This window comes from Amblyraja radiata, chromosome 3 (assembly GCF_010909765.2).
Source record: "Amblyraja radiata isolate CabotCenter1 chromosome 3, sAmbRad1.1.pri, whole genome shotgun sequence".
NCBI lineage: Eukaryota > Metazoa > Chordata > Chondrichthyes > Rajiformes > Rajidae > Amblyraja > Amblyraja radiata.
In genome coordinates, this window is record NC_045958.1 from 73348544 (window position 1) to 73358963 (window position 10420).

General features: G+C 43.3%; 1 protein-coding gene across 11 annotated transcripts in view; it reads right to left on the bottom strand.

The window, feature by feature from the left end:
* znf462 (zinc finger protein 462) overlaps positions 1-7336 on the bottom strand; it is a 137473-nt gene extending 130137 nt beyond the window's left edge. For 4 of the 11 annotated variants that reach the window (XM_033018061.1, XM_033018060.1, XM_033018050.1 and 1 more), the window contains exons 1-2: positions 6695-6821; positions 6396-6436 (exon numbers count right to left, since the gene is read on the bottom strand). The gene's annotated coding sequence lies outside the window, so the exon portion shown is untranslated. Of the gene's footprint in view, positions 1-5654; positions 5981-6395; positions 6437-6694; positions 7045-7194 lie in introns of those variants that run through there. The other 7 variants (XM_033018054.1, XM_033018051.1, XM_033018053.1 and 4 more) reach the window with 7 other exon arrangements.
* Between the last annotated feature and the right edge of the window lie 3084 nt (positions 7337-10420).

Genomic DNA, 10420 nt, shown 5'->3' on the forward strand with positions numbered 1-10420 from the left:
TTCATTTAGCTTACCATGAGGGATTTTATAATGACTGAAACTGTTCCAGCAGGCAGGATAAGACCAGTGTCTACACATGCTCTGAGATTCAGGAAGCACAATTAGGTAACAGCCATTACAGATCTCAACAGGCTGCATTCTTGGAGAGTCTTATCCACCATCTTGTGTTAATCTCATTGGAAAGAGCGCAAAAAAATAATTCATTGAACCAAGAACGTGATTGTTAAGCAGTCGAAGCCATGGACACAACAATCAATCATGTGGCTCAAATGCCCACGGGGGACCTCATTTTTCATGCCTGTTTTGCCAGATTCTCGGCACAAAACATCCCGCCTGCAGTACCTCACAGACAGAAGAATGGCATTTATAGACTCCTTGCTAACTTGCTTTGCCATACCTTCCTCTTGTGTGATAGCCCTCGATAGCTCACGTTGAAAAAGGGTACAGCAAGCAGTCTGAAACCTCAGCTCTTCCTAGACTGAAGCTCTAGCTACTCAAGAACAGCTTGTGGAACTGTGACAACAGCTTGGTGCATACAATGCTAAAGGTTGTGGGCAGATTAACAGGCTTGGAAATACAGATCCTTTGTCACAATGCATTCAGGTCCACCATGGAACAGAATTAAAATTAATACATTGCAAAGGATGCAAAATGGCTGTACATAATGCAGTTTCCATTAAAATCAAAACATTAATGCATTTCTTTCATGGTATATGGGCATCACTGGAAATGTCAGCAGACAATGCCCATCCTGAATGACTGAGAAGTTGCAACTAATTCATCTTCTTTGGCATCACTGATTGCATTATCAGTAACTTACTTTTCTTTACGTTAATTCAGGGAGGTTTTTATTAATGTCCACATTTCCTCACCTGTACAATCAGAAGTAGCTACTGTCCGCATTTCACTTTCATTATCAACTCCTCAGAAATTGAAGCAGTCCATACCATAACCATTAAGACATTGATGTCATTAAGACCTGGTCTGATAAGTGGCATGTAACTGGTGGTAGGCTACGACCATCCCTATCTAGCAAGAGAGATTATAAAGCACTAGATTTGGGTCATCATGCTATAGCTGTTCAAGACATTGTTAAAGCTACATTTGGAATCCTGTATACAGTTCATATGACAAAGGTGGAGAATTAGGCCATTCGGCATATCTAGTCTGCGCTGCCATTCAATTATGGCTGACCCATTTTTCCCTCCCAACCCCATTCCCCTGCCTTTCCCCCGTAACCTTTGACACCCTTACTATCGATCCCTGCTATAAAAATACCTAATAACTTGGCCTCTGGCTACAGAAATTCCTCGTCTCCATTCTAAAGATACGTCCTTTTATTCTGATGCTGTGCCCTCTGGTCTGAGACACTCCCACTACTGGAAACATCCTCTCCACATCCACTCTATCTTGGGCTTTCATTATTCAGTAGGCTTCAATGAGATCACCCCTCATCTGGTTGCCCTTCTATAGGAAGAGCGCCATTAAACTGGAAAAGGTGCAAAGAAAGATTTAGAAGGATGTTACCAAGCCTGGAAGATTTCAGTCATAAGGAAAGCATGGATAGGTTTGGTCTTTTTTCCTGGAGCATAGGATGCTGTGGGGTGATCTAAAAAAGATTTATAAAAACACGAGGGGCCTAGATAAGTGAATACCCAGTCTTTTCCCCAGAGTAGGGCAGTCGAAAGCTAAAGGGCACAGGTTTAAGATAAGGGAAAGGTTGAAAAGGGATTCATGGGGTAACCATTTCGACACGTGATAGGTACGTGGAACGAGCTGCCACATGAAGTGATAGAGACAGGTACAATTATGAGATTTAACAGATACGTGTGGCAGGTATGTGGACGAGAAAGCTTTGATGTGATATGGGTCAGGCACTGGAAAATGGATCTAGCAAAGTGACGTTTCTTCAGACTGGAGTCTGACGAAGGGCCTCGACCCAAAATGTCACCCATTCCTTCTCTCCAGAGATGCTGCCTGTCCCGCTGAGTTACTCCAGCTTTTTGTGTCTATCTCCTGGTAGGCAACTTGGTCATCATGAACAAGTTGGACCGAAGGGCCTGTTTCCATGCTGTACAACTATAATAATAATAATAAATTTTATTTATGGGCGCCTTTCAAGAGTCTCAAGGACACCTTACAAAAATTTAGCAAGTAGAGGAAAAACATGTAAGCGGAATGAAATAAATAGTAGAGACATGACTAGTACACAAATTAAAGACAGAATTCAATTCAAAACACAATACGAGGCAATTCAAGCACAGATGAAAAGGGAGGGGGACGTGGGGCTAAGGATAGGCAGAGGTGAAGAGATGGGTCTTGAGGCGGGACGAAGATGGTGAGGTTCACGGAATTGCGGATCAGTTGGGGGAGGGAGTTCCAGAGCCTGGGAGCTGCCCTGGAGAAGGCTCTGTCCCCAAAACTGCGGAGGTTGGATTTGTGGATGGAGAGGAGACCGGCTGATGTGGATCTGCGGGACCGTGAGGGTTGGTAGGGGGAGAGGAGGTCAGTGAGATATGGGGGGGCCAGATGGTGGAGGGCTTTGTAGATGAGGACCAGGATTTTGTAGGTGATCCGGTGGGAGATGGGAAGCCAGTGAAGTTGTTTGAGGACTGGAGTGATGTGATGCCAGGATTTTGTGTGGGTGATGAGTCGGGCGGCTGCGTTCTGGACCAGTTCTGGAGTCGATTCTATGATTCTATAGCCAGCTACCAATTAAATTCAATGGCATATCATTGTTGAACCATCCAACATCCTCAGGGTTGGGGGCAAGTGTAAATATGAGAGGGGAAGTAAGTGGGAAGGGCAAATCAGAGGTTGTGTATTCTATAACGAATGGTTCAAGTCCTCCAAACAGGGCTTACACCAAAGACAAATCACATCAGAGTGTAATGGAACATTCTCCACTTGTTAGTAACCGACTAAGCTCAACACCATCCAGGACAAAGCAGTCCTTGCCCTTCCACCCCCCCTCCATCCCCCCCCCCCCCACACACAAACACCAAGGAGGACAAGGGCAAAATATGCTTATCTCTCTCAATGTCACTCTGTCTCTCAACAGGGGAATAGATCTCATCAACAACAGGACTGAACCTTGGAACTCCCTACCCAACATCACAAAGCACCTTCACCAGGACAGCAGTCATTATAGAAGGTAGCCCATCAGCACCTTCTCAAGGACAAATGCAGTGGCCATACATGCTTGATTCACCAGTGATGCCCATGAATAAATGAAAATAGTTTGAGGCAACCTTTTTAAAAGCCATCACATTTGAATAACAATATTAACCCACATAAAAGCTCTTGTAAACTGGGAACAGTCCTGCGGCAGCGATCAGTCAACAAGATGTGGAAAATCCTAATAATTCTCAAGAGGAAATGACTACTGTAGTTCAGAAGCTAGCCAGCAATAACACCATAGTACAGAAAGATCTAAGTTTTGTTCACAAGGATTTTGCTCCAGGTTTTTTTAAAAGTTGCAAAATTGAAGCCCATAACTCAAAATATCTCATGCAGTGCTTGCAAACTTAGTTCAGCGTTCCACAAGCTAGATTCTTGGATGAGCCGTGAGCTCGACCAACCTTCTCTCAAAATAAATTCCACCCTGTGACCTGACTTGGTTTTATTTCCAGTCACAAGTTGCCTTGCAGAGAGACAGAAGTTCTACAGACACTGCAAAAGTGTATCGGAAATCCTTGGTAAGCATTCTACCTGTTACCAATATTCCTTCTGTGCTTTTAAATCATGAGGATACAGAGCACAAACAGACGGTCTCTGTAACTTTCTGGAAGTTTCCATGCTTTCCCACCAAATTAAACAGAAGCAGCTTTGAAGAATACAGACTCCCGAAGTCCAAATCCCCATTCCTTCTAGAATCTCTACATAAAAACCACCAACATTTTCCAAAACAATCTCTTTTTCACTAGAGCATGTATACAAAAATGTGGCATGCTTCCTCCCAACAGAAATAACTGTTGATCATTTGAAATCTTGGAATGTTGAACCTAATTTATGTCTACTAATATTAAATTTACACCAACACATTTAAATAAAAATCTATGCATGGATACTTATTTCGAGTGAAGTCCACATCAAGCCAGATTCATAATAACCTTTGATCGCTAGAAGGCACCAGGTAAATGTTCGAGATACCTCCCACAATACCTCAAACGAGTGCTCTGGCCATAAATCGACCATCAAGTCTCATAACATCAACAACAGTTATTATTTCAATCCTAAGCTATCCTTCATTTGTCATTCTATTTTGAGATAGTCCTATACAACCAGAAAATTGAAGCATGGTAGATATTTCCTTTAATAAAATCATTTAATAAAATCCTTAAAGCTAATTTGCAAGATTTCCATAGAAGTGTATTTAAATAAACAAGGCCATCTTGTTATTGTTTTAAATGACACCAATCCAGAATACTTTCGCACTTCTAGTAAAGCTTTGATAGCTCTCCATTATGACGTTCACTTAATCATGGTCATCATATTAGAAATGGAGAAACAAACCACTTAATTATCTACCCGTACGAAAGAAAACAGTGAGAAATATTCAACATAGATTCTTAACATTGCAATTTAATTTCAAACGGGAAGATTCAGCCAACAATTAAGCATAATTTGCTCCAAGAAATGTTCAACGTGAGCTTCTCCATTGAAATGGATGACAGGAAATGCCAGAGATTTACAGTTGTTCTGGTTCTGACACTGGAGGTTTAAAATCCAATAGCCATCGCTCCACAACAAAAATGGAACCAAACTGATTCATGGTCACAGCACCATCCAACCACCAACAGATCCACACTATAGCCCTCATCCTGAAGAAGATCACAATTGGCCAGCTATACATTAAAGCTAGAAACAACATCGCGACATGGCAGCCTCTACACTGACAATATCCTTGATGAAACATTCTTCCAAAGCACATCCTTCTTCGTTACAACCAATCACAAATGAAGTCCTTTTCCTCAGCAACACATTAAAAAAAAACATATATTTAAGCAGAAAATATGTGATCTGTCCCTCACATTAGAATAATCCAAGGTCTTGAAATTAATGGTCATCTAATACTCATGATTCAGCACTTTAATTTTTGAAGTACACACTCTGTTGCCAGCATTAACAATAAAGTCTGAGAAAGCACATGAAATAGAAATCTCAATCACTGACACTTTTTTTTTTTTTAGAAAGGTTCATTTTAAATCCAACCAACCCATGGAAGCAAAACCACAATCCTCTCATATTTCTGCAAACCTTGGCTTAACTGCAGCTGAACAACAAGAGAAGGATATCTCAAAAATAATCAAACTCAACCAGTGAGGTTCTTAGAATGCATTATGCCGAAGCCCAAAGATTCTTCAAAACCAAAGGCATCTCTGTCCTTGAGGTTCCACAAGAATCATGAGCAAACAACCACATTGTGAACTGTCCCTATTAGTCCATCTTTCTATATCACAGCCTGGAGAGCTGAACTAATTTCACATTTCCCCAACACATGCAAGATCCTTTAGGAATCAACCAACATCATACTTAAATAAAAATCTGCCTGGCCACAAAAGAGAATACCAAGAACCTAATGTCATAATAAAATCAAATTGGGAAGTTTAAAAATAATAATAATTAATGCAAAAAACATATATCTCCCTTACCAAGGTACCTCAATTTCCTGCAGAATTCAGGCTTCTTCTCCACCATTTTCTATGTGCTTCTAAAGGACAATGACATGGGCCTACCTGAATACAAGTGCTCGCAAGAGGGATCTCTAGCGCTCACAGTAGCAGCAACATCTAAAGGCTCTCTGAGCAATCGCCCTTCTCTTTCACCCACACACACAACTCATTCCCTGGAGCAGGCTTTGAAAAACATGGCTTCACATCAGGCTAGAGGAGGAGTCATTTCTCCATGGTCCCTCCTGGGGAGGGAAGAGAGTCCTCCTGCACTCAACAGTAACAAACACAAAAAAAAACCTTCTGCAAACCAGAGACAGATCTTGAAAAGGGGGGGTGGGGGGGGGAGCCACGAGGATCTATGGCAGATTCAGGAAAGAAACTAAAGAGAAAAGGAGGGGGGAGAGAGGGGAGAGGTGGCCCATGAGGAAGTGCAATGGTTTCCAGCCCAGCGTCTGTCTTTTGTGTCTAGTCTTGGACCAGATACCCAGCGACCAGGAGAAGCTTTCTTTATATTTTAAGTGAAAAGAGAAGCAACTGATGCTCATAAAGGAGAAAGAAAGAAACAAAAGACCAGCTAAAGCTCCTCGGTCGCAATGGCTCCTCCGTCAGCTCAGCTTACAGAGAAAGAGAGAGAGAGAGAGAGAGAGCGAGGGAGAAGCACTTTCCTTTCTCAACTCAGAGAAACATTCAATAAAACAAAGCAACAAAGACACCACTCACCTCCTGCACGGCCACAATGTCTCGAGAGAGCCCCTCTCTTCCTGGAAACCCACAAGATTCATGCAAGAGGAGCAAATAAAGACAATATTAGGAGGTTTAAAGAGCTGTGGCTGTAGCTCCGCGCTGGCTCCTAGTTCTCCAGCCTCTCTCCATACACAAGGCAGTCCCAGCACCAATGCAAGACAGAGGCACTCGCACACACCGCGCTCTCTCTCTCACACGCACACATTCACATCTCCACACAGGCTCTAACTCATTAATCTTGAACACCAACATTATTCCCGACGGCATTCACTTACACACAAGGAGGATGTCCTTCTCTCTTCCACCCCCAACACCCCACCCCCCCAAGGGCGAGCCCTAAGCCTTTTCTCTCTCGCTCTCTGCCTCTATATTGAAAGTTCTTCCACCACCACCACCTTCTTCTCTTTCTTCTTCTTCGTGCAACCCCCCACCGTCCCTTACAGGGTTCGCAGGGGGCGTGGGGGAGAGGTCTACAGGATCCGCATCCTTTCAATGAAATGATGACCAGATCTGTGGCGGACACCACCAGATGAAAGGAGGAAGAAATGGAGAAGGCAGAGAGAGAGAGAAAGAAAAGTTGATGACAAAGGGGGTGTTAAAGAGTTGAGAGCAGACCAGCCACAGGGGGGAGAAGGACTAAGCTTCCTCAAGGCACGGTGCCAAGCTAACAGGTGCCAGGGACAATCATTGCAACCCAATTTGGGAGGGGGACATGCTTCACATCACTAATCAGGAGAAGGAAAACAAAGTTTGCATCTGCTCTATAGATAATTACCTCTTTGCAAGCTCAGGCATTGCTGAACATTTGGAAACCTCTCTGGTCCCCCCACCCTCATTTTAACACGCAGATAAATAAAGACCAGCAAAATAATATCTCAGCCATCTAAGAGGTTCTTCGCATGGCTAGGTGTGACTTTCTGTTTTAAAAATAAAACTTCTCTTCCCTTCCCTGCTGGTGAAGTGAACTAGTCTGTGACGTAAGCCCCTGCCCAAAGAGATAAATTGAGGAGCTTCTGCCCAATTCTTGGTGTTTTTCTAGCAGTTAGTGCCCTCGACATCTGGCTGCTTGTAAACCACCACCATCCTAACACCGCACCCTCCACCCTCCCTTCTAAAGCATCCAGTTTCTCCTCACCTTCCCCCACCCTTCAAAACAAAATCCCCAGCCTTCTTCTCGCTGTCTGGAGTGCAGGCTGAGCTGGTGCGTGTAGGGGATGTGAAGAGCATTAATCACCCACAGTAAACAAGGCAAAGAGTTTGCATTGTGCGGAGCAGCAGCAGCAGCAGCAATCGGGGTGACGTTTTCTTTTTCTCTCTGCTGGTATCTGTCTATCTGCTGAGGGCAGAGAATTTGCAAAGCAGCAGAGGTTCAGGCAGTCTGTGATCTAAATGCCGGGGTAGGGCTCGTGGGGGAGGGGGTGGCGGGCGATGGCAGAAAGCCTTTGAAGCGTCGCAGATCAGATGAGTCTGTGATTGCTGGGGCAAGCGCAGGAGGATGAAGAAAAAAGGGGAGAGAAGTCGCCAAAGCAGAAGAATCCATATCCTCACGATTGCATTTATCTTTTGTCTCCCTCCCCACTCGCAACCCTTCACTTTAAGAATTGTGATCGTTTTACCAGTGTAGGTGAGATATGTTTCAGCAGCGAGGCCATGCCTGGCACGGAATAAACTCTAAATGGTTTCCCCGCAGAAAATGGAAAACATCAAGCGTTTCCCGCCACACACTTATACGTGAAAAGATGCGCATATACACAGACGTGCAACATTTACACGTGCACACGCAAGCAGACACGCGTGTATACAGAAGCCGACACATCTGCACATGCAGCCACAATTTGCACGTGCACATTTATGCACATACACATATGCATGCATTTATACACAAAAAATCTCAAGACAACCCCCTTGAGATGGAGAATGACATGAGCTGCAGTTCCCAGTCCTGCAGTTCCCAAGTGAGTGATAAGGCTAATGTGGGATCTGCAGATTCTGCCACTGGTGATGCTTGATGGGTGGGCTGGTGGGCAGTGTGAGGGGGGGGGACTGGGGGAGGGGGTTGGGAAACAGGGCTTCTGTGTCTTCCCAACCAGTAAATTAAGGGTTCTTGAGGCCATCATTTTCTACATTGAGCAATAATGGATCAAGGATTCCCGAAAGTCAGTGAGGATGCTACACATTTGACACAAGGCTTGGGAACATCATTGATATTTTTTTTTTTTGCTGCAGTTATGGAAATCTGAATTTCTTCGTATGGCCAAAGTTTGTGTTTGCGCTCTGAAGATGCTGTTGAGATTCATCGTCGTTGATTCATTTCATTAAATAAGTCCCAAAATATGGGTTGAAGCCATGTTATATGGTTATCAGTGACTCACCATAGACCTTTATTATTGGGGACTGGTACTGTACAGGAGAGGCCACTTTCTCCTATGCTTCAAATATAAGACCTTAGATACTTCGATGAATGAGTCAAGCATGTCTTCAAGTTCGGCCTATAAAAATGTATGTAAGGACTACAGCTCATTGACTCATGTTGTGGTAATCCTAGTTTCTAGGAGTGGGGCCAAGTACGTTGAACAGTTTTCCATTTGTCCTGTGGGTGAGCTCCACTCCAGCAGGGAACATGTTGAAAGTGAGGTTCAACATCGTGGCGAAAAAGACTGAGGAAAGTGTTTGGGCAATGATGTAGTCTATTGATATCAGTCTGTTGTGGACCTATTGGTTAAGATCACAGTTTGTGTGGCGTCATGAAGCAGATGCAATGTGGAAACAGGTTTCTGCAAGCAGCCAAATTTGAGAAGAATGATCCCCAGTCCCTGTTAAATGAAATTCAACTTTTTTTATGGTCATAAAAGGCCATTGTGTAGTGGTCATTTACTGGGCCCTTCAATTCTCATGGTGTTAACATATAGTGAAGATTATATCCACGCTACCTCTAGATAGACAGAATTAACTAGATAGCATGCAAACAAAAGCTTTTCCCTGTACCTCGCTACATGTGACAATAATAAACTAAAGGTCTGATGAAGGGTCTCGACCCAAAATGTCACCTATTTCTTTTCTCCAGAGATGTTGCCTGACCTGCTGAGTTACTCCAACATTTTGTAAAGTAAACTAAACCTCTTCCGAGAAATGGAAGATGAGTGTTAATTGATATTTGATGTTCCTATGTTTCAACAGAGATACTACGTACTCCTAAAACCTTCTTATTTTTCTCTTGGCACATGGCCTTTTAGACTTAATATTAGTCAAAGTGGGTGGCGAGACTGGACTGAATTGTTCTTCAAAGGCACACGTGGGTGAACAGATACATGTACGAATACAGACAAGAAACACATTCATATCTACATCTTGTTTGAGAAGGAACTGCAGATGCTGGAAAATCGAAGGTAGACAAAAATGCTGGAGAAACTCAGCGGGTGAGGCAGCATCTATGGAGCGAAGGAAATAGGCAACGTTTCGGATCAAGACCCTTCTTCAGACTGATCAAACTGATCAGACTGATCAGTCTGATGAAGGGTCTCGACCTGAAATGTTGCCTATTTCCTTCGTTCCATAGATGCTGCCTCACCCGTTGAGTTTCTCCAGCATTTTTGTCTACCTTTATATCTACATCTGACATTTTGATAAATGCTTTCAAAATTAAAACATTCACACATATACATAAAGTATAAAATAGATACTCAGGCTGAAGAATGGTCCCAACCCAAAACGCCACATTCATTTTCACCCGAGGTGCTGCCTGACACACTGAGTTACTCCAGCATTTTGTGTCCATCTGATTAGATACATATTCACTTCAGCACACAACCCTACACACGATATACGCCGGACACTTAATATGCACACAATATACGCATGGATATACGGTACAGTGTGCAGACGCACAATGTATGCATAAACGTGCACAAAGACAGATAAGGATGAACGTTAATACATTTTGGACTCACGTACACATATACCCATGAATAGTTACACATATATACATACCAATACATAGGTAC